The sequence below is a fragment of the Arachis ipaensis genome, chromosome B09 (genome assembly GCF_000816755.2).
Source record: "Arachis ipaensis cultivar K30076 chromosome B09, Araip1.1, whole genome shotgun sequence".
Taxonomy (NCBI): Eukaryota; Viridiplantae; Streptophyta; class Magnoliopsida; order Fabales; family Fabaceae; genus Arachis; species Arachis ipaensis.
The window spans coordinates 54992839-55014028 of record NC_029793.2 but is presented as its reverse complement, the minus strand read 5'-3'; the positions used below and the strand labels follow the sequence as shown (position 1 = coordinate 55014028).

Genomic DNA, 21190 nt, shown 5'->3' with positions numbered 1-21190 from the left:
ATTGGTAGTGATAGTATGAAAAAGTAGTAAGGCAAATATTTATGTGGCTTAGTTTTGCTTCTGCTGAAAAAACCAAAACATGTATACAAATCATCTATTTTTATAATTTTTTTCATAACCAAATAGATTTTTGTATTTATTATTTTCTGTGTTCCTTTATTTCCTGCTAACAAAAAAAAAACGAATCACAACTAGAAAATTGATTAATACAGACAGATTTATAGACGGATTTGGTCTTTATTACAGACGGATTTTTGGTTACTGACGAAATTATCGACAGATTTTGTCCCTCTGTAAAAGCCCCGTCGGAAATTATTTACCGACGGATTTTTTTCCGTCGAAAAATTACAGATGGATTTTTACCAGTTACCGACGGATTTTTCCTCTGTAAATTTTCTATCCATTTTCCAAAGGCGACGAACTTTCCGATGGATTTTCCGTCTGTAATTACAGACGGATTTTCCGTCTGTAATTTGAACTTTGGAAAATCATCTCACGTTCTGATTACAGACAGAAAATCCGTCTGTAAATCCGTCAGTAAGATAAAATAAAATTTTTTTATTTTTCTAATTGCAAAATAAACTTGTTTTCATACAAAATAAATATAAATTTAATACAAATTTTTATCTAATTTATATTCGAATATTTATAATATTTCAAAAAATAAACAAATTCATCGTATTATCAAACTAAAAGAAAAGTACTATAAACAAGCAAGTTAATATAATTCAAAACATAAACAAAGTGTATTAATACATCAATTATAATATTAGGTAACAATCATACATTAAAGTGTGTTGATACATCAACTATAATTCATCACAAATAAATATTTAATTAAAAGAGCATGTAGTCAAATCTTATGGAATAAGAAATCTCTTAGCATGATATATATATATATATATATATATATATATGATGAGGGACTACTGACTACTACATACACTAAATTAGAGTTGGTTAATTAAAGACTAATAATTAAAGTAGGTAGCATATATGAATATGATGAGTTCAACCACCAAGGAGGAGTACGATGATGCTTTCACCAAAGCTGCTTCGTTCGCATTTGCTTAGGTGTTTCCTGCAATCTTGAACGCTGCTATTGATATGAACTTGTTTGAGATCATATCAAAGGCAGAGAGTTCGTTAGGCATGTCAGCTTATGAGATTGCATCTAAGCTTCCAAAGCAACACAGTGAGATGGGTAGCAGACTTGAACGCATGCTGCCATCATTGGTGGCTCGTTCTCTTCTGACTTGCTCCATTCGCACCATTAATGAAGACGATGACACTGAAAGAGTTTATGCAGTTTCATACTATTACAAAAGCGAATCAAACAAAATATTCATGATGGAAAGAGGGAAAAAAACTGGAAGGGCAAGTTAAAAACTATACTTTTTAAGTGTTGTCATAACCATGTTCATAGTTATCATAAGATTCACCATTTTAAAATGGGGATATTTTAAAATGGTTGATATATTTACACCTTGACAGCTTCTTGTTTGAGGGGCGAGGAGGGGGCATTAAAGCTCTAGTAGAAATCTGTCTCTGAAAGAATGGGCAAAAGATATTTTAAATATTGACTAATTTCAATACCACAGTTATTTGATACTATTAAATAAATAATAAGGAGAAAAGCAATTACTGCTCATACTGCATACCTGATTTTTTTTCATCACTGGACATGTCACCAGACACTGCTTTGCTAGATGTACTAGAAGCCTGCTCTCTGCAATAACTTGGAAATTTCATGATTAGAATCTACCAAAGAGAAACAGTTGGCATGTGTAGATTAAAATTCAAATTAGAAAACAGGACTCCAAAGAACACAGCTTATCTAAATTTAAACCAGGAGGAAAAAAGAGGAAAACTCTTTAAGATTGAAAAGGTCAAGAGTATGACTCAAGAATAGATGCCTTGCATAGCAACAGGTAAAATCATACTGAAAAGAATTATCAAAAGTAAGAATTTCAAAGAAAGGGGATAATAACAAGCTTTCAACAAAATAATAAAGGTACAGAAACTTCCTGGTAACCTTGATAATCAAGGTCCGCTTCCTGGTACAAGTATCCACAAGCAACAGCAACAAGACGCAGTTAGGAACAAAACTGCATGAATCATAAAGAAAACTATCAAGTACATTGAACAGCATCAAAATTTACCTGCTCATGCAAAGCTTCTTTTAAATGAGAGACAAGTACAACTCTATTTGCTTCAACTAATTTAAGCTTCTCTACGCACTGTTTCAAGGTATTCTCTTCCTTCTGTAACTCCTTTGACAAAGGCTTTCGCTTAGGATCCTTTGCTAAAACAATTTATAAAAGTCAATAATAAAATCCCAACTTCCATGCTAAAGGTGCTACTCTGTTCTGCTGTATGCTTACCAATAGAGCACGCAATGTCAACATCGCTTTCCATATTTTTCATGTGTTGAATAGCAGACTTGGATTTACTCATCTCTGCATCTTAAATGGATTGTTCAGTGAGCACCGAATGAAATGCAGATACTATTTTTTCTGCTGGACCTCCTATGGACAATTTCTGGCTTCAATACAATATCATGACGATGAGATATTTAAGGCATATTGCAACCCAATTTGAGGGACGTATCACCAATAGAATGATTTAAGTTTAAAATTGGAAGAGGCAGGAGTGGAGCTTAGTCTTACCAATTTGATGGAGCAAGAATCCCTTTTAACAATTTTTAAAGAACCAGAGCGTGATCTCTTTTTGCTGAATTGCAATGGTGTAGGTGCTTCTTCTGCAAGCATTAGATCTTTAAGGTTCTTTGCCCGAGATCCAAACACTATCCTTTGCTCCCATATATCAACCTAAAGTTAGATTAGAACCAAGTTAATACGTCAAAATGTGTAAAGTGAAATCAATAACCTGATGGTATTGGTATGTAAACATAAAATCAGAAGTATATACCATATAATAAGTATGCGTAGCAGAATTGCATATTCTAATCTTCCTAACCTGTCATTTTCCTTGTGGATATCTTGAGAAATTAGAAACTTGATTACAGCAATTAGCTAACCTTTCCATGTGAATATTAATAAAATGATAAATTGAAAGAAAATCCTACTATATATTGAATAATACAAAATAATTTAAATTGCATGCACACGTAGAATGCTAGGTTTGCATACTTAGTTTAATGTTGGGACTGACTAACATAAATAATTACATATTTAGTTTAATAATAATTGAACTTTATTATATCAATAGTGGGTTTAATTTAGAGGTTCAATTAGTATTGTAAATTAGGCATATATACATATAGAGGCAAACTAGTTGAAATCTACCCTAGTTAGTTGTATTGTACTATAAGAGCATTATTAAGCACAAGAAGGACTATTGTTTCAATCAACTAGTATATATTATGCAGAAGCTAATATATGATATGATAGTATGATTTTGGAAGCTGAAAAATAGAACGTGTTCAAGATTTTAAGAGTAATAATAATTAAGTAGCATACCGAGGAAATCTTGCCGGTACAACAAAGCATCATGCACTTTTTAAATGACCTCGCCATCTATCACTTTGCAGTTTGCACCAATGATCCTCTGATCTCTGTAGACGACTATCACCCTATCTGTTAATTAAGCACACACAGACACTAGTAATCAACAATGATAGTGATGAGTGAGTCCGAAACAGAGGAGTCGAAAATAATAAGTACAAAAAGCTTAAATAATAAAGGTAATAATAATAACAATCAATAGTGTAAATCAAAGCGGTGGTAGCTAGAGATACCAACATCATTAAGGATATTCAATAGCTTAGAAACCTACTAGGTGGAGAATTGGCCACAGGTGAACCCATCTGATGTCAGAAACTTAGCTTTTCATCATGATCAAGCTCTTGATTTGTTTGAAGCACTAAACTGAAAGGTATAAGCTAATATCATTTATCTATTCATGCATCAATAAAAGAGCTAAAGTCAACATTTAACTAGAAACGCTAAATGATCTTACTTTAATGTTCTTGCTGGTATTCTTGGCAAGGAACCACTCAGATTATTGTAGGAGAGGTCTCTACATATATTTTTCAATTCATCACAGTTAGTATTCAATTTTATACCTAGAAATCATTAGTTTTATAAGGAAAAGATAACATTAATGCCAAGGTTACAAAGACCTACACAAGTGTTAAACCTTCTATGTTGCTTAAAGACTGAGGACACAGTCCTGAAGCCTGTTATTATTCAACTGCCTAGCACCAACAAGAACACATTAAATGGAGTAAGAAACCAAATTTCATAAGTCCGAATAGAAAGAAGTATCAAACACAATACTTTGAACAGTTAGAATCTGTAATATAAGTAACTTACAAATAATTCAGGTTCTTGAGGCCTCCTAAAGAATTCGGTATCTCGCCACTAAATTCTACAAGGGGCTCAAAAAATAAATTGTCTATTGTTGTAAAAGGGCCTGCTGCAATAATCTGTTAAGCACCAAGATCATGTGTATAATACAAATTATTAACAGAAATATTCTTCATATTATCACAAAATTATTTTTAAAAAGAAGATGAGATCTTTTAAAATCTATAATATGCGTCAAAATGCAAGTAAATAAACAGCTACAAGGTTTTGCTTCACATGACTGCCTTATAACCATACTTTGGCATGGCTAATTAAGATGTTAGTAATTTGTCATTGTTAAAAAAGAAACTATAGTAAAAATCTATAAAATTTTACCAAAATACCAAAAATGGAACCTAGTGCATAATATAATTTTATAACAGAGCCAATGACTAAGAAACAAGTAGAGTAAATACCATGGGCAACTCTGTCTTTTTAGAAGTAATATCAATTGGTTGACTTTTATCAATAGCTAGCTTCTTTGCTGGATTCAAATCCTTATCATCAGCAACAGAGGTAGGTGGTATAGAATCTACCAATTTAGATGCAACTAAGCAATGCCCACTAGGATTATGCCCTTCAATACCAACAACCTATCAAAAGATGAGATCCTTGTTTCATAACCCATAATTCCAGCACAATTTTTTACTTTCAAAGCCTGAATTAAACCTGCCATGCCATTACTCACCTGACCAGGGAAAGAAAAATCTATAATCGTGTTTTCTTAGAAGGATCACTATCACCAAGAAGCAGCAGCAAAAGAAAAAAAGATAGTGCAGTGAAAGGAAACACCAAAAATTGAAAAATCATGAGAAAAAAAGTTTCAACAACAAATTTTAAATCAAACAAATTACTAAAATCAGAAAAAAACAAATCTAACTAAACCTTATCTAATCAAATCCTAAAAATCCACTAATTAGAAAACAAATCTAACTAAACTAATTACTAAAATCAAACTAACTAAACAAAATTAATTGAACTTAATAGAAATTAAAAGAATTTTGAACCAAAACCTGGAAGCATTGACTGGAGGAGATGATGGCTGCGGCGCTGAGAAGATATGCGAGCCAGAACTGAGTGGGGATAAAAGGAGAGAGAGAGGTGCGGCAGTGGTGGGGACAGACGCTGCTACAGGTGGCGGCATGCTGGAGCTCACATAAGACGAAGAGAACAGGAGCTTGAGCTTGATTTGTTCTGCGAACGAGAAAGAAAGAGAGAGACAGAGGCTGTGTTCTACTGGTTTAATATTTAAAAGAGAAGAGAAGAAGGAGAAGGTAGTTGCGGTGGTTAGGGTGACGGCGGTGGCGCTGTGAGTGAGGAAAGGAGGAGAAGAAGCTCGATGGAGAAGCTTGTCGAAGGAGAGAGGAACAACTCGTTTTGTATGTGTGTGTGAAAGGGGCTCGATAGGGTGGGGATGAAATTAGGTTTAAATTAAAATTTTCCGACGGAAAATTTTAAATTACAGATGGATTTTCTGTCTGTAATAATTTAATAAAACATAGCATTTTTGTTTATTTAATTACAGACGGAATACAGACAGATTTTCCGTCTGTAACCATTTTCCATGAAAAAAATAATTTTTCTGACAGAATTATCGACGGATTCTCTTTTCCATCTGTAATTTATGTTAATTCATTTTTTTTGTTTTCTGACAAAAAATCCCTCTGAAATTTCGTCTGTATTTCCGTGGGATAAAATCCGTCGGAAATATCCGTCTGTAATAACTAGTTTTCTAGTAGTGAATTTTATAGCTAATTTAGTAAGGTATTAGTAGTCACATACATTATTAAAAGAGAGATATACACGTTTGTCAATTTCACTCCTTCAATAAGTAAAGCTGCCTATGTCTAATCTATATTATGCGGTGATCAAGTCTTGTTATGGCATCATAGATTAGCACAAACTTTAAATAATGTAGTATCTGTTATTCTTAATTAAGTCTTGTAATATTCAGTTTGTTAAAAATAAATCAGTGTGTGCAGCTTGTTGTATCAGAAGATTCCATTAATTAGCTTTCCCAGTTTTTTCTTCTGTTTATATTGCATCACTACAACTTGTGTATTCTAACATATAAAGTCTTGTCCCTATGCATGATTTTAATGGAAATTTCTATTTTGTCAAATTAGTGTTTAAAGCTTTTTAAAAGATGGTTAAATTACAACTAAACACTAAAATAAAGATGATGCAAAATGATAATGTTGCTGAATATGTGAGTTTGTTTAAGAATTCACAGGCTAAAGGGATTATTCATAGGTTTTCATATCCTCATGTGCAACAGCAAAATGGGAATCCAGAATGAAAACACATACATGTAGTTGGAAAGGGCGGTGAATGTTGGCTAGAGCTGGAATGCCAATCGAATTCTGGGGAGGGGTTTTAAGTAACATCTGTTGCTAATTTGATCAATCAATTACCAACTGCAATACTAGACAATAAGTCATCCACTGAGATGCTATTTGGAAGAAAGCCAGATTACATTAGTCTTAGAGTATTTGGCTACTTTTTTTTTCATATCTAAGGCCATATAACAAACATAAGCTTGAATTTAGGTAATCTCCTTGTGTCTTCACAAGATATAGCTCAGTCCATAAAAGGGTACAAGTGCTTGACAACAAATAGCAAAACCGTTATCATAAGGAATGTAGTTTTTGATGAAAATTAGTTTCCATTCAAGAGTGGCAAATTTCTATTAGATGATATTCAGCCTCAAGACAATAGTCCTCATAAACCTTATACAAAATCACTTACCATAGCTAGCCTTATCTAAGACTTTAAATCAACCATTACAGCAGCATACCCCAACATCAACACAACAACTACTACCTAACTCATCCACACCATTACTTTCCCAATCACCAAATCCCACACCACCTATCACAACACCATCTCGAATTATGAATCAGTTCCCACACTAACACAACTCAGTACCATTATAGCACAATATACCTACTCAAGCCTCACCAATACTCTGACAATAATTAGACCTCACACAATCAGTACCTCTTACAACCATTAATTCCTTGATCAATTAACTATGAAAAGAGTTTAAGCACAGTTTCTAATTTAAAGCCACACATTTTTAAAAACCAACCCTAATTATTTTATGTCACTTATTAAATTTAGTCTTGGACACTCAAAGAATCATGAGAAAGAGTTTCTAGCTTAATTCCAAATATTAACTCTTCCAAGATAATAGAGGAATTCAATTCAAATTAAAGTTATTTTTCAATATACTCTAACCCTTAGGATGAAGAACGAAACTCACTTCTTGAATAGAACATCAATGCATTAATAGAAAAACAATAATATTAATCCATCAAAATAAATATAGCTCCTAACCTTGACGGAGGAGATTAATTACTCATGGTAGAATGAAAAACCAAGGTTCTGAATCGAAAAATGGCCAAAAGAAGAGAGAAGAGAACATGTGTGACTCCTTTCCTTTAAATACTAACCCTAAAACTAATTTCAGAATTCAAAATTAATCAAAGTAGAATTAATTCTAATTCAAATAAAATCTTTTTTTAATGACTCTTAATTAACTAGTGATCTTCCTTGTAATTAAAATTAAAAACTTAGTGCCTGGTTTAGTTGAAATCATGGGCTTGAAACTAAATCTTGGGCGAATAAAACACTTGAAGTTGGAGAGATTAGTGAAGGATTATAAAGGATTGTGAAGTATCCAAAGTCTTGGGAGTTGTGCCAATGCCATGCCTTATACGCATGCTTCTTGCATTATACGCAAGGCCTTCAATTTGGGATTCTTGGTCTCCGCTTGGGCTATGCGTTATACGCATGGAGTGGCGTATATACACAAGGAAAAATTGGTCTCTGGATGGTGCACTTTGGCTTTGTTCGTGGCTTCCTTCAATCTAGGAAGAGTCTGTCTTAGACGTATATTGACTATAGACTATTGTATATCATTGGAAAGTACTGGATGTTAGCTTTCTAACGCTGCTAAGCTTTATTTGGACCTCCCTAACTCAAGTTATGCTCGTTGGAGTATGAAGAGGTCAGATTTTAGCGTATATACGCCAAATGCTATGCGTATAATGCATAGGCCTTGTTTGGCCAATGGAGTTGGACAATTTTGGTACGTTATATGCACCACTCTATGCATATAATGCATGGCTTTCCTCAATATATCCAGGAGCTTTCATTATTGCATTCTTGGTCCAGAGAGCTCTCTGTTTGCTTCCTCCTTCTCTTACTCTTGAGTGTTCCTCTTGCTTGCTTTATTTCATCCTTGTTCCCGCTCATTTTCAATATTTTCCTACACATATCAAGGTTCAAAGCAACTTCAGAAAACATTAATTAAGGCACTAAAAATCTCAATTATAACAAGAAATTCACTAATTTTATTGAAAGAAATACTAAAAAAAAACAACTAAAAATGCTCATACATCATAAACCCTCCTTAGGTCTATTTTTTTATGTTGTTTCAAACCAAAGATGTTTAAAGGGGTGTGTCGATAAACTTGAATAGAAATCATGAGCAATTAATTTTTTCTCTCTATAGGTTGTTATTTAAGACTTCCAAGAAATTTTCTTTAAGGTGAGAAGCATAGAGGACAAATATCCATTTTATCTAGATGAATACCTTCATGAAAACTTTTCTCTATATTAATAACGTGAGCCGAATCAAATTCTAGATGTAAAGATAGAGAAGCAAAAGAAGACCACATAGGTATAGAGAGGAAAAAATTGTGTAATAGTTGAAATGTGTTGCAAGTGAGAAATCTCACAAACTGAACCCAACAAGCCTAAAGGCATTCTTCAAGAAGAGAAATGCCAAAAGAAAAAGCTCGCCAAGTGTGGTGGTGAAGGATAATGGTGCCAAGGTAAACCAGGGAGATGCTCAAAAAAAGCTAATTAACATAAACAAAAAGAAAATTGAAATGGTAGATAAAAAAGAGAAAGACACATGTCTCAGTAGATGATGTGATAGTCGTATATAACAATAAAAAAAAACTACATGGATACGATGGAGATGAAGATCTAATATCCATATGGTGTGAACATTTTCATTTCACGGCTATGGTAGATGAATTCAGACAATTTCTAGTTGATGTCAAACTAGTAGAAGGTGGGCTGAGTTGGAGTAAATCAATACTTACAGATAAATTATCAAAATAACTATATTATAACATATATATGGAAAATGTGATAACCGAATATCCAAGTTATAGAATGTGCAGGTCATTGGAGCAAAGTTGATGTGTATATTAGTAGAATAGGAAAATATTAACACAAAAAGAAGGAGAAGAAAAGAAAAACTGGATGAGATAAAGAAGAAAAATCAAGAGATTGAAGAATAACTAAAAACAACTTTAGACAAGTTGAAGAAAATGAAAAAGAGAAGGAAAACTAGATGTTAAAATGAAGTTGAAAACCTAAAAGAATAATTAAAAAATGCTAAAGAAAAAAATGAAGCTCTTTAAGTAAAATTGGAGCAGATGATAACTACCTCCAAAGAAGAAGAAAAAGCTAATGAAGTCGACTTATTTAAGATGTTCGGCCAAGGTTTTGGTAGAACCATGGAAAACTGATGCGTGAGCATCTTTTTATCTTTTATTAGTGAATTTGTATGTGAAATCATTGAATTAAATCAAGAATTAGGTGTTTTAAGCCACCATGAATTCTAGTTTGAGTTGTTTTGCAATTTGATTTATTATAGGTGGCATTCGAGCGAGTTTGGCAAAATACAAAGAGAATTTGTGGATGTTGTCAACTCTGACCTCCACAAACTCCAACAAGCATAACTTGAGCTACAAAGGTCCAATTGATGCCATTTTAGTGGCACTGGAAAGCCAACTTTCGGAGCTTTCTAACGATATATAATAGTCTATACTTTGCCTCTAGTACTACAATGCCAAACGCCACCAAACGCCACCAGTCTGAAGTTTGGCACCAGAACACAAATTCTCCACTTCCATGTTGGCGCCAAACGCCAGAATCTCAAGTTTGGTCCTAGAAACGTGGAAAAGTGTGCGTACTTGCTGCATACATAGTGCCAAATGCTAGAATCTCAAGTTTGGCGCCAGTATGCTGAAAAAGAAGGTTTTCAGTGTGATCTTTTTTTATTCTGTTTGATTTAATTAGGTTTAGAATTTAATTTTTAATTAAGAAAAGATATTTTAAGTTTTAGAAAAATATATTTTACATTAATTAGGATTAGATATAAAAGAAAAAGAGATCTTGGCCTAGGATTTCTTCTTCTCCTCTTTCGCACTTTACACACTTTTTCTCTGCTAGGGTTTATTTTCTCCATGAGCAACTAAACCTCCATTATTAAGGTTAGGAGCTTTGTTTATTCTATGAATTAATATTATTATAATTATACTTTCAATCAATGCACTGATTTATATTCAAGGATTGCTTTCGTTCTTCATCTTATGAATTTTAGTATATTGGAAGATAGCTTTTTTTTACATGAATTCTTATTGATTCTTAAAAAAGTTAACTCACTTGAATAATAGATTGAAAGTAATTCCTCCTAAATCTCTAATTGCCTAGACTTAACATGATATGTGATATATAATCATTTTATATTTGGATAATTAGGGTTTATGTGGCTAATAAACTTGAATTGGATCTAAACCTTTAATCTAATTCAAGTGACCAAGGAATTGGCGGTTGATTATATTAGAGGATATTAAATCACTAAGGAATTAGGGTTTAATTAATTAAAGTTTGCCATGAATTGAATCTTGCATGATTAAAGTATTTGGTAAGAACCATTAATCCGGAAAAATAAATATCTCTGAAACCTTAATGTTTCTCTCATATATCTTTCACACCAAATCTACGGTTTGCTTTCTTAATTCCTGAATTTCTGCTTAATGCTTTTGAACATGTAACACTATTTTCTATTTGTCTGACTAAGTGAATCACTCAACTATTGTTGCTTGGTCCATCAATCTTCGTGGGATCGACCCTCACTCACCTGAGGTATTACTTGGTACAAACCGGTGCACTTGCCGGTTAGTTTGTGGGTTTTCTAAATTTTGCACCAAGTTTTTGGCACTGTTGCCAGGGATTGACTGTGATTGACAACTAACCATTGTTTGATTGCTTAGATTAGGCGTTCTTAATTTTAGTTTTTATTTGTTCTTGTTCTCTAATTTTTTTTTGAAAATTTAGTGTTATTTTGTTTAAAATTTTTCTTGTAATTTCTGAATTTAAGTTTGGTGTCTCCTTAGTTTTTTATTTTTTTCCTTGTTATATTTTTTTATTTATATTCAAAATTTTGTGTTCCATTTTTTGTATTAGTTGTTTGAATTTGCTATATAATTCATTTAGTTATTTTATTTTATTTCTTTTACACAGGTTACCTCACTAGGAATTCTCTGCACTCTGACATAGAGATTTTCACCTTTTCTTTGTTTTCTATTTGTTTATGAGTAGGAACAGAAACAAAGAACCTCTTCTTGACTTTAATCTTGAGATTGCGAAGATCTTGAAAAGGTGTTTACAGCAGGCTAGACCTTATAAAGCTACTAAGAACCTCAGGAACAACTTTGATAAGGAAGTTGAAGAATCTACTATGGAGCTTAATAACAACAATGCGGTTAATGCCAATGTTGTTAATCCTCCTAATATGCCTGAACAACCAAGGGGAACACTTGGCTCATACACTGATCCTAGCCTTGATTTCTATGGAAATAGCATTGTTGTACCCCCTTGTGGCTGCTAACAACTTTGAGCTGAAGTCTCAGTTGATTTCTCTAGTACAACAAAATTGCCAGTTTCACGAACTCCCGCAGGAAGACCCAAACTTGTTCATATCTAATTTTCTACAGATTTGTGATACTGTAAAGACTAATGGAGTTCATCCTGACGTCTACAAGCTACTTCTCTTCCCATTTGCTGTACGAGACGAAGCTAAGAAGTGGCTTGACACATAAGCCAATGAGAGCTTGGATACTGATGAGAGAACTTTTGCGTGGTCTAGAAATTTGCGGATAAATCCTCGTTGCAAGTATAGCTTCTAAACCAACAAAAGTCCTTTCATACAAATGTGTTGGGTGTCACAAGTAACAAACCCCTTTAAAAATTGTTAACCGAGTATTCAAACCTCGGGTCGTCTTCTCAAGGAACTGCGAGGAAGTATGTTCTTATTATTGGCTATAAAGGTTGTAATAGGGGTTTAGAAGATGAGAAGCAAGTAATTTAAATGACAAGTAAAGTAAATGGCAATTAAAATAAATAAATACTGTAAAGCAGACTTTTGGTAAGGTAAGAGAAGTTGGAGGTCCAACGTAGTTATTTCTCATAACTATAATGAAAGTTGAATCTAAACTCCACTTGATCAACCTGTACTAGGGCAATGGAAAGTCAAGAGACTAATTAAATTGACCTTCGAATCCTATTTATTTCCTAAGAAAAGGTTGGGATTACTTAAGTTCAGCTCAATTAGCAAGATAACAATTATCAATTATGTTGAGTTTAATAACTGTTGAGTTACTGAATTCTTAACCAGGACCAAAAGGGGAAAAAGTAAAATTGTTGGAATAATAAAAATATCCTTATATGGGAAGCAATGGTAACTTAAATCAAAGAGAACAATCATAAACTGAAAATACCTCAAATATTATTAATTCAGATAACAATCTATAACATGGAAGAAATTCATAAATTCACTGATCAATTCATGTGCTGGAATAAATAAAAGTAAAAGGAAGCTAAAACAAAGGAACGTAAAACCTGGATTGAGAGTCACTCTTAAAGCAAGAAGAAATCATAAATCCTAATCCTAAAAGAGAGAGAGGAGAAGATCTCCCTCTCAACTAAATCTAAATCATTGAAAAGTAAAATATATGCGAGCTCCCTTTGAATGGGTGCATTCCCACACTTTATAACATCTGGTCTATGCTGTCTGTACTTGGATCTGGGCTAAAAAGGGCTTCAGAAATTGTTATGAGCGTTTTCTGCAAATTCTGATACGTGGTCTCTGTCATGCGTCCGCGTGGGTCACGCGGTCGCGTCATTCGAAGCTTTTTCTTGCCACGCGGTCGCGTCAGTCATGCGACCGCGTCATGTGCGTTCTGCTTAAGGCGCGCGGTCGCGTCAGTCATTCAACCTCCCCACACTTAAACACTAGCATGTCCTCATGCTAAATCCAAGGTAAATAATTAAGGTTAAAGTGATGGAATGTCATGCAATGCAACCTAATTTAAATGCAACTACCTAAATGAATGATGCATCATGCAACTCTAATTTATTCACTCATATATAAAGCTTACATGTAGCCAAGTTAATTTACATTCTCAAGGAGTCATGTATATATATATAGCCAACCCTTAAATAATAAAGCATTTTAGCAAATGAGATGGGAAAGAAAACATTTTACAAACTTGCAAAACAATTAGTAAATTAAGTATAGATATATGTTGATGAGTTATTGAACCCTCACTGGATTTTGTGTTTACTCTCTAGTCACTCAGTGTTTATTGGGTTTATTCACTCTATTTTTCTTTTTATTCTTGCTTTCTATAGCTTTGTTCTTCATCTAACCAATCAACAATTATAGAATATAGTCATACCAAAAAGTCATGGGTCTTTAATTGAGGTTGTAATGTGGTCAAGGTAAAGGTAAGGATTTATGTATAGGGTCAAGTGAGCTAATATGTGAATCCTTAATTAGACTAAGATCTCACCTAACATACATATTTAGTAAAACAAAATCTCTTTACCTATTTTCCCATATTATCCCACTTATTGTTACATGCTTATGTTTCACTTTTTATTTTATTTTTTTATTCCATGTGCATTGCTTTTATTTTGCATTGGGGAATTTCTTTTGTATCCCCTTTTATTAAATGCTGAAAAAAAAAATTTTTTTAAATTTTTTTTCAAGGCACATGGCAATTAAATCACTTTGATTTTCTCATGAGCATGCTTCCCAAATTTATTTTATTTCTTTTAACTTCTCTACCTTTTTGTTTCTATCATTCATGTTCCCAAAATGTTTCCTACATTTAACTCTATTCATGATTTTCTATCTTAAGCTAACCAAGGATTCACTTGGGATTTTCTTTTATTTTTCTACTTAAGGCTAGTAATTTGGCTAAATAGAATAAAGGGGTTTTAAAAGGCTTCAGGGGGCTAACAAGGGTGATGTAAAAGGTAAGCTAATTTGGGGTAAGTGAGCTAAAATCAAATGATGGCCTCAATCATTCTCTTGGTATGTATCTACTCTATATTCTATAATTGGACATATAGATTAAAGCAAAGGAAAGAACATCAGAATAAAAAGAAATGAAACACACAAAAATGAAATTATGGTTTGAATGCAACCATACAATTAAGCTCAAGACTCACAGGCTGTGTGTTCTCTAACTCAAGCATCATATATCATTCATATAGGTTATGCAGGTTTAGTTAAAAATTCCCATTATTCTCATAAAAAAATTATTTAGGGTAGCTTTTAAAGTTTTAATGTTCCTCCTTGATGAAATGTTGTCAGCTTAACTACATCATGTAATGCTATATACAAGGTTTATCGATTTAAATCTGATATGTTCAATTTCCTAGCTTACTTCCTTTTTATATTTTTCAATTTAAACTATACTATCTTATGCTAAAAAGGGGGTAAACTATACTAATTAATCCACTAACAAATCAGAATTGCAAACTAAACTAAATAACTAAAAGCTGAGGGTCTGGCTGCTATGGAGGAGGTGCTGACTGGATCGGGATCTCAAGATCCGCAGCCTCAATCTGATGTGGGACCGCTGCCTGTGGTGTGGCCGGCGCTGCCTCTCCCTGGGGATAGGTCTCTGCCTCGGGCGCATCCGCCTCCTCCTCAGATGCCTCGGATGGTGTGTCAGGCTCGGAGGAGATGTCGCCGGATCGTATCATCAGCTTTAGGTGCTCATAGCGTCGCTTGTTGCGACGCTCCATCTGGTCAAGTCGTCGAAACAAGCGGTGCACCAGATGATAGACGGGCTCTGTAGCAGGTGGAGGTACAGTGGTGGTAGCAGGGGTAGGTGGTGCAGCAGTGGAGGAAGAGGGTCAAGTAGACGGTGGGGCTGTCTCATCAGTAGCAGTGAATGGTGGTGGTCTGTGGCCCCGGGCTAAGAAGTTCCGACTGTGCGGAATGATCTTCCTGCAATCCGCCACTGGGGGTCTCTCATCGGCAGCCTCCCATGACACATCAGCTCGACGGCCAAGCTGTGTAACGAGATATGGAAAAGGGAGGGTGCCTCGAATGTGGACCCTGGCCATATAGTGCCGAATGAAATGTGGCAGATAAAGGTCCTTACCTTCCAGCACACACCAAAGGAGGGTGATCATAGCAGCCGGGATCTCCGTCTCGTGAGTACTCGGCATCACATAATTACTCAAGATCTGATGCCATAACCGAGCCTCATCGTTTAAGTATGCTCTCTTGATCCCTCTAGGCATGGTAGTGTCCTGACCCATCTCCCAAGGGACTGTCGGGTCGAGAGCTATCCGTGCCTTTACAGCATCCCAATCAAACTGCATCTGACGCATGTCCTCCTCAGCCTTTGAATAACCATCAGGCTGATCGGACTTGGCTAGGAGCCGGAGAATGTCCTCTAAGGCCTCCTCAGTGACCATAATTTATTTTCCTCTCAGGTTCACTGCATCTAGGGTAGTGAGATAGTAGTTGCAGTAGAATTCCCATACCCAAGATGAATTGACCTCTGTCAGTGTTCTTTTCAGAAAGAACCAGCCCCTTTGCTTGATTTGCTCAGTGGTGTACTATTGGAGTGCTTCTGGAATCTTTAGAGTTCGCTCCAGGTATAGATTTTTGGAGTTTGCAAAAGCTGGGTACTTCAGCTCACAGTACCGGTTTGCAAATTTTATAGGATCATGCGCAGGGAGCAGCTGGTCAGCTTTTTCCTACTGTGTGAAGTTCTTCTTCCGCCATGAAGAATTGTGTATTAGAGCAATGATGGACTGGGAGGAATCTCCTCTCTTGCGCTTACCAGTAGCCTTGCCTTTTCCTTTCCTTTGTGAGGCAGACATCCTGAAAAACAGAAAACCAGGATATGGATAAAATAGGAAAGCAAATAGGCAATTAAACAAAGGAAACTCAAAGCGGCAAGGGAGAAATAGAATAAGAAAAATGAGTAAATAAAATGTGATTGAATTTATGTTAAATGGAAAAATAATCAATATTCCATGGTGAGAAAGTTAGAGGAAAGTGAAAATAATCAGAAAAGAGATTAAAAGGGTTAGTATGGTTAGAATTTGAAAAAGAAATTAGTAAATTAAAATTAGTGAGTTAGTAAAGTGCGGGTTAAAGTAAGTGGCATAGAAAAATTCCATATAACAAGGATTCACAGGTAAGAATAGAAGTACTCATAATCGAACAAGGAAAACAGGGTGATATTGATTCGAATAGAAATAAAGAAAGCAAAGATTGGAATCAGTGAATCACAAATGCAGTTTATGAACCAGGAAATCAAAGAGGATAAAAAAGTCTGCCATAGCATTCATGAAATGGTTTGGGTAAAGTAGAGTAAAACAGAGATCAGAAATGCCAAACCAAAACATGAATGAAAACAATTTACAAAAGATTTGGGCAGCATTCCGGCTAAAATTGGATTGTCCCGGAAAATAAACAGCAATCATAGCAGTTCATATGAATTAAAAAATTGCTGCAGTTACCAGTAATGAATAGAAACAGGAAAATTTAGAGTAACAAGCAGCAATTGCAAGAAATCACAGCATATGAACGAGGTCACAGGAACAGCAGAATTGCAGTTATGATAAAATATAAGCAAGAACAGTGTAAGTAAACAGACCTAGATCCACTAACCACAGCCTAAGCTACCTAACAACCTAAAAATCCACTACAGCATGCATATCTATCTATCCTAATGATGAACAGAAACGGAAAAAATTACAGAAAAACGACGAACGGATAAAAGGGGATTGCGTTTTGCGGAACCTGGTAGGCGGGAGGGGTGGAACGGGGAAGAAGGTGGCTGCGGTGGCGTCCGGCCGCGCGATCGCGTTGCTGGAATTCGTGCTAAACGCACGACTCCAGCGCCGTTTTAGCGCAACTCTCTGTCTCCTTTTGGGGTGATGTGCAATCCATGCGAGGCAATCGCGTCGCTCACGTGATCGCGTGGGATTGGTATTGTGCAAGTGACGCGATCGCATGGGGCATGCGATCGCGTGGGCCAATTTGTGCGAAACGCACAAAGGCCGCACGATTCCAGCCTAACTTTCTGTTCGTTGGATCCTTACGCCGATATATATATATATACCACGCGGCCGCGTGGGTCATGCGGTCGCGTGGGTGGTGTTTCTCACAATATGACACGATCGCATGGGCCATGCGGTCGCGTCGTGCACCTGTTTTTTTTTATGTATGAAAAATGCAGAATGCAACGGTTAACATGAATGCGATGCATGATTCCAGGTTTAATAAATTGAAATTGAAAAAGGAAAAATGAAAGCAATTAACAAGAAATAAATTGAAAAAGAAGCGACCATACCATGGTGGGTTGTCTCCCACCTAGCACTTTTAGTTAAAGTCCTTAAGTTGGACATTGGAGGAGTATCCTGTTATGGCGGCTTATGTTTAAATTCGTCTAAAAATCTCCACCAGTGTTTGGAATGCCACTAGCCTCCAGGGTCTTAAACTAGGCATGCAAAGCTTCCGAGCAGCTTCAAATATATTGTTAGGCTCCCGGAATGACAAATGTCAGAATAAACTCCAGGATTCCAAGCCTTGCTTTTAAATCCGCCTTCGTCTTGATCTACATGTCTCCATCCGGGCGGTTTAAAAGGTAGAATCTCACCGTGGTGACTAAACGTTCTCCGTGATCCATGCAATTGAGCATGATACCAACCCGTGTACTTCGAGGTGAAGCGTGGAACCTTATTGAACCTTGTGCACCAGCTCTGAGTACGAGCCATTTCCCTCTTACTCTTAAAGCCGCAGAGAGCTCTAAGCTGGCCATCTATTTCAAGCAAACCATATTCAAGTGAATAAGTAAAATTATAAGTTAAGGATTGTACCCACTTGAAGCTTGTATTAGGTGGTAATGGCCTTGGGATAGGTGTTTTTGGTGGTTCTGCAAGTTCTGTTTCCTTGTGCTCTTCTGTGAATTCCTCCACTTCTTTGTAAAGATCTTCAATTGTATCTGTGTCCTGGTCAAAGTCTTCTATGTCTTCCTCATCAATTGAGTCATATATTGGAGGTTGAGAGAAATCTACCTCCGCATCATCTTCATATTCACTTGGGGAAGATTCTTCTATCTTAGAGAATTCACTTGCGGATGCAAGTTCATCACTAAGAGAGCTAGACTTGTGATTATCATCATCAAGGGAATTTGCTTGTTGGATTATTCCGTCTGATTCCTCATAAACGACTTGCCTTGGAGATTGTACAGTATCCTCCTTAGCATCAACTGTAGCATCCTGGACGGAGTTTTCCTCAATTCTGGATTTCCATGGAAGTTCAGCATCTCCTAGATCTTCAACCAACTCTTCTTCTTGAACAATGACAGCTTCTTCTAATTATTCTAGTACAAATTCATGCTCTGTCTTGTCCACTGGAGTTTCTGGCAATTCTTTCATGCTCTGCTCTTCATTGGGCTGTCCACATGGGGCTGTGGCTAATCCTTGTGTATTTGAGCGCCTAGAAACCCATTGAATTATCGCTTGCTCCAGTTGTTGAATGGTTGTTTGAAATTTATGTACTGTTTCCTTTAGGCGATCCTCTGCTTCTCGGGTTGCTGGACTTGGACATGATACAAAGGAAAGTGGTGGTGATTGGGAACGATCGGACTGGTATTGGGGTAAGGAAGGATCATATGGTGGCGAATGGTGAAGAGAAGCTTGTGAGTGTAGTGGTTCGAGGTTATGTTAAAAGGATGGTTTATATGCACAGGGTGGGGCTTGTTGGTAATTACAAGGTTGTCCACCATGTCTTTCAGCTGGGTATGCACTGTAGAATGGTCTTTGTCCAGGATATCTCGGAGGGTGTTGCTGCCAAAAGGGTTGATTAGAACAACGGAAAGTCAAGAGACTAATTAAATTGACCTTTGAATCCTATTTATTTCCTAAGAAAAGGTTGGGATTACTTAAGTTCAGCTCAATTAGCAAGATAACGATTATCAATTATGTTGAGTTTAATAACTACTGAGTTACTGAATTCTTAACCAGGACCAAAAGGGGAAAAAGTAAAATTGCTGGAATAATAAAAATATCCTTAGATGGGAAGCAATGATAACTTAAATCAAAGAGAACAATCATAAACTGAAAATACCTCAAATATTATTAATTCAGATAACAATCTATAACATGGAAGAAATTCATAAATTCACTGATCAATTCAAGTGCTGGTATAAATAAAAGTAAAAGGAAGCTAAAACAAAGGAACGTAAAACCTGGATTGAGAGTCACTCTTAAAGCAAGAAGAAATCCTAAATCCTAATCTTAAAAGAGAGAGAGGAGAAGATCTCCCTCTCAACTAAATCTAAATCATTGAAAAGTAAAATATATGCGAGCTCCCTTTGAATGGGTGCATTCCCACACTTTATAACCTCTGGTCTATGCTGTCTGTACTTGGATCTGGGCTAAAAAGGGCTTCAGAAATTTCTATGAGCGTTTTCTGCAAATTCTGATACGTGGTCTCTGTCATGCGTCCGCGTGGGTCACGCGGTCGCGTCATTCGGAGCTTTTTCTTGCCACGTGGTCGCGTCAGTCATGCGACCGCGTCATGTGCGTTCTGCTTAAGGCGCGCGATCGCGTTAGTCATGCGGCCGCGTCGCTGCATCTTCGCTTCTGGCACGCGATCGCGTCGTCCATGCGATCGCGTGAATACCAGTTTCCTTAAAGCTCCGTTTTGCCTTCTCCTTCCATTTTTGTATGTTTCCTTTTCCGTCCTTTAAGTCATTCTGCCTTAGAAAATCTGAAACTACTTCAACACACTAATCACGGCATCGAATGGAAATAAAGGTAATTAAAATAATTAATTTTTAAAGCTTAGGAAACATGTTTTTCACAATATGACATAATAAGGAAGGGAAAGTAAAACCATGCAATTAATGTGAATAAGTAGGTGAAGGATTGTATAAATCACTCAAATTAAGCACAAAAGAACTCATGAAATATGGGTTTATCAGATACCTAGGATAAGGTGGTTAATAGGTTCTTGCCAAGTTCTTTCTACCTCAGAAGCTGACTAAGCGGAGGACGGACATTCAGACTTTCAGGCAGAGAGAACGTGAATCCCTCTATGAAGCCTGGAAGAGATACAAGTTGTGCTCAGGAAGTGTCCTCCTGATATATTCTCAGAATAGATTCAGTTGCAGATATTTTATAATGGAGTCTCTGAGACTGCCAAAATGTCTCTAGATAATTCTCAGACAGATCCCTTCACATGAAGACTCTTGAAGAGGCTACTGAGTTGATTGAGATGGTTGCCAATAACCAATATTTATATTCTTCTGAAAGGACCTCTGTGAAGAAAGGAGACATGGAATTAGACGCTTTAGATGCAATTCTTGCTCAGAATAAGGCCATATCTCAACAGATAAATGCTATTACTCAATACTTGGGTGGACTACAAGTTTTAGCTATTAATACCCAAGAAGCTTCCTATGACATGAGTGGCAGATTCCCTCAAGGTGAGCCTTATAATTATGGTCAATTTTTCTCTGAACAGGTTAATTATGTGGGCAATTCCTCCAGACTCCTCAATAATGATCCTTTTTCCAAGACTTATTATTCGAGAGGGGGGAGGGAGGAATCACCCAAATTTTGGATGGGAAAATCAACCATAGAGTCACCAGAGCTTCAATAACAATCTAGGCCATCAGAATAATTTC

The 21190-nt window shown here is 35.9% G+C and overlaps 1 long non-coding RNA gene and 1 pseudogene across 1 annotated transcript; both read right to left on the bottom strand.

Annotated features, from left to right (window-relative positions):
• On the bottom strand, positions 792–1968 carry LOC110266261. Its single transcript, XR_002353386.1, has 3 exons — positions 1662–1968; positions 1487–1548; positions 792–1291 (listed from the first exon to the last, which is right to left on the bottom strand). It is a non-coding gene; the product is annotated as an uncharacterized LOC110266261 (long non-coding RNA).
• On the bottom strand, positions 1998–5068 carry LOC107616899 (annotated as a pseudogene).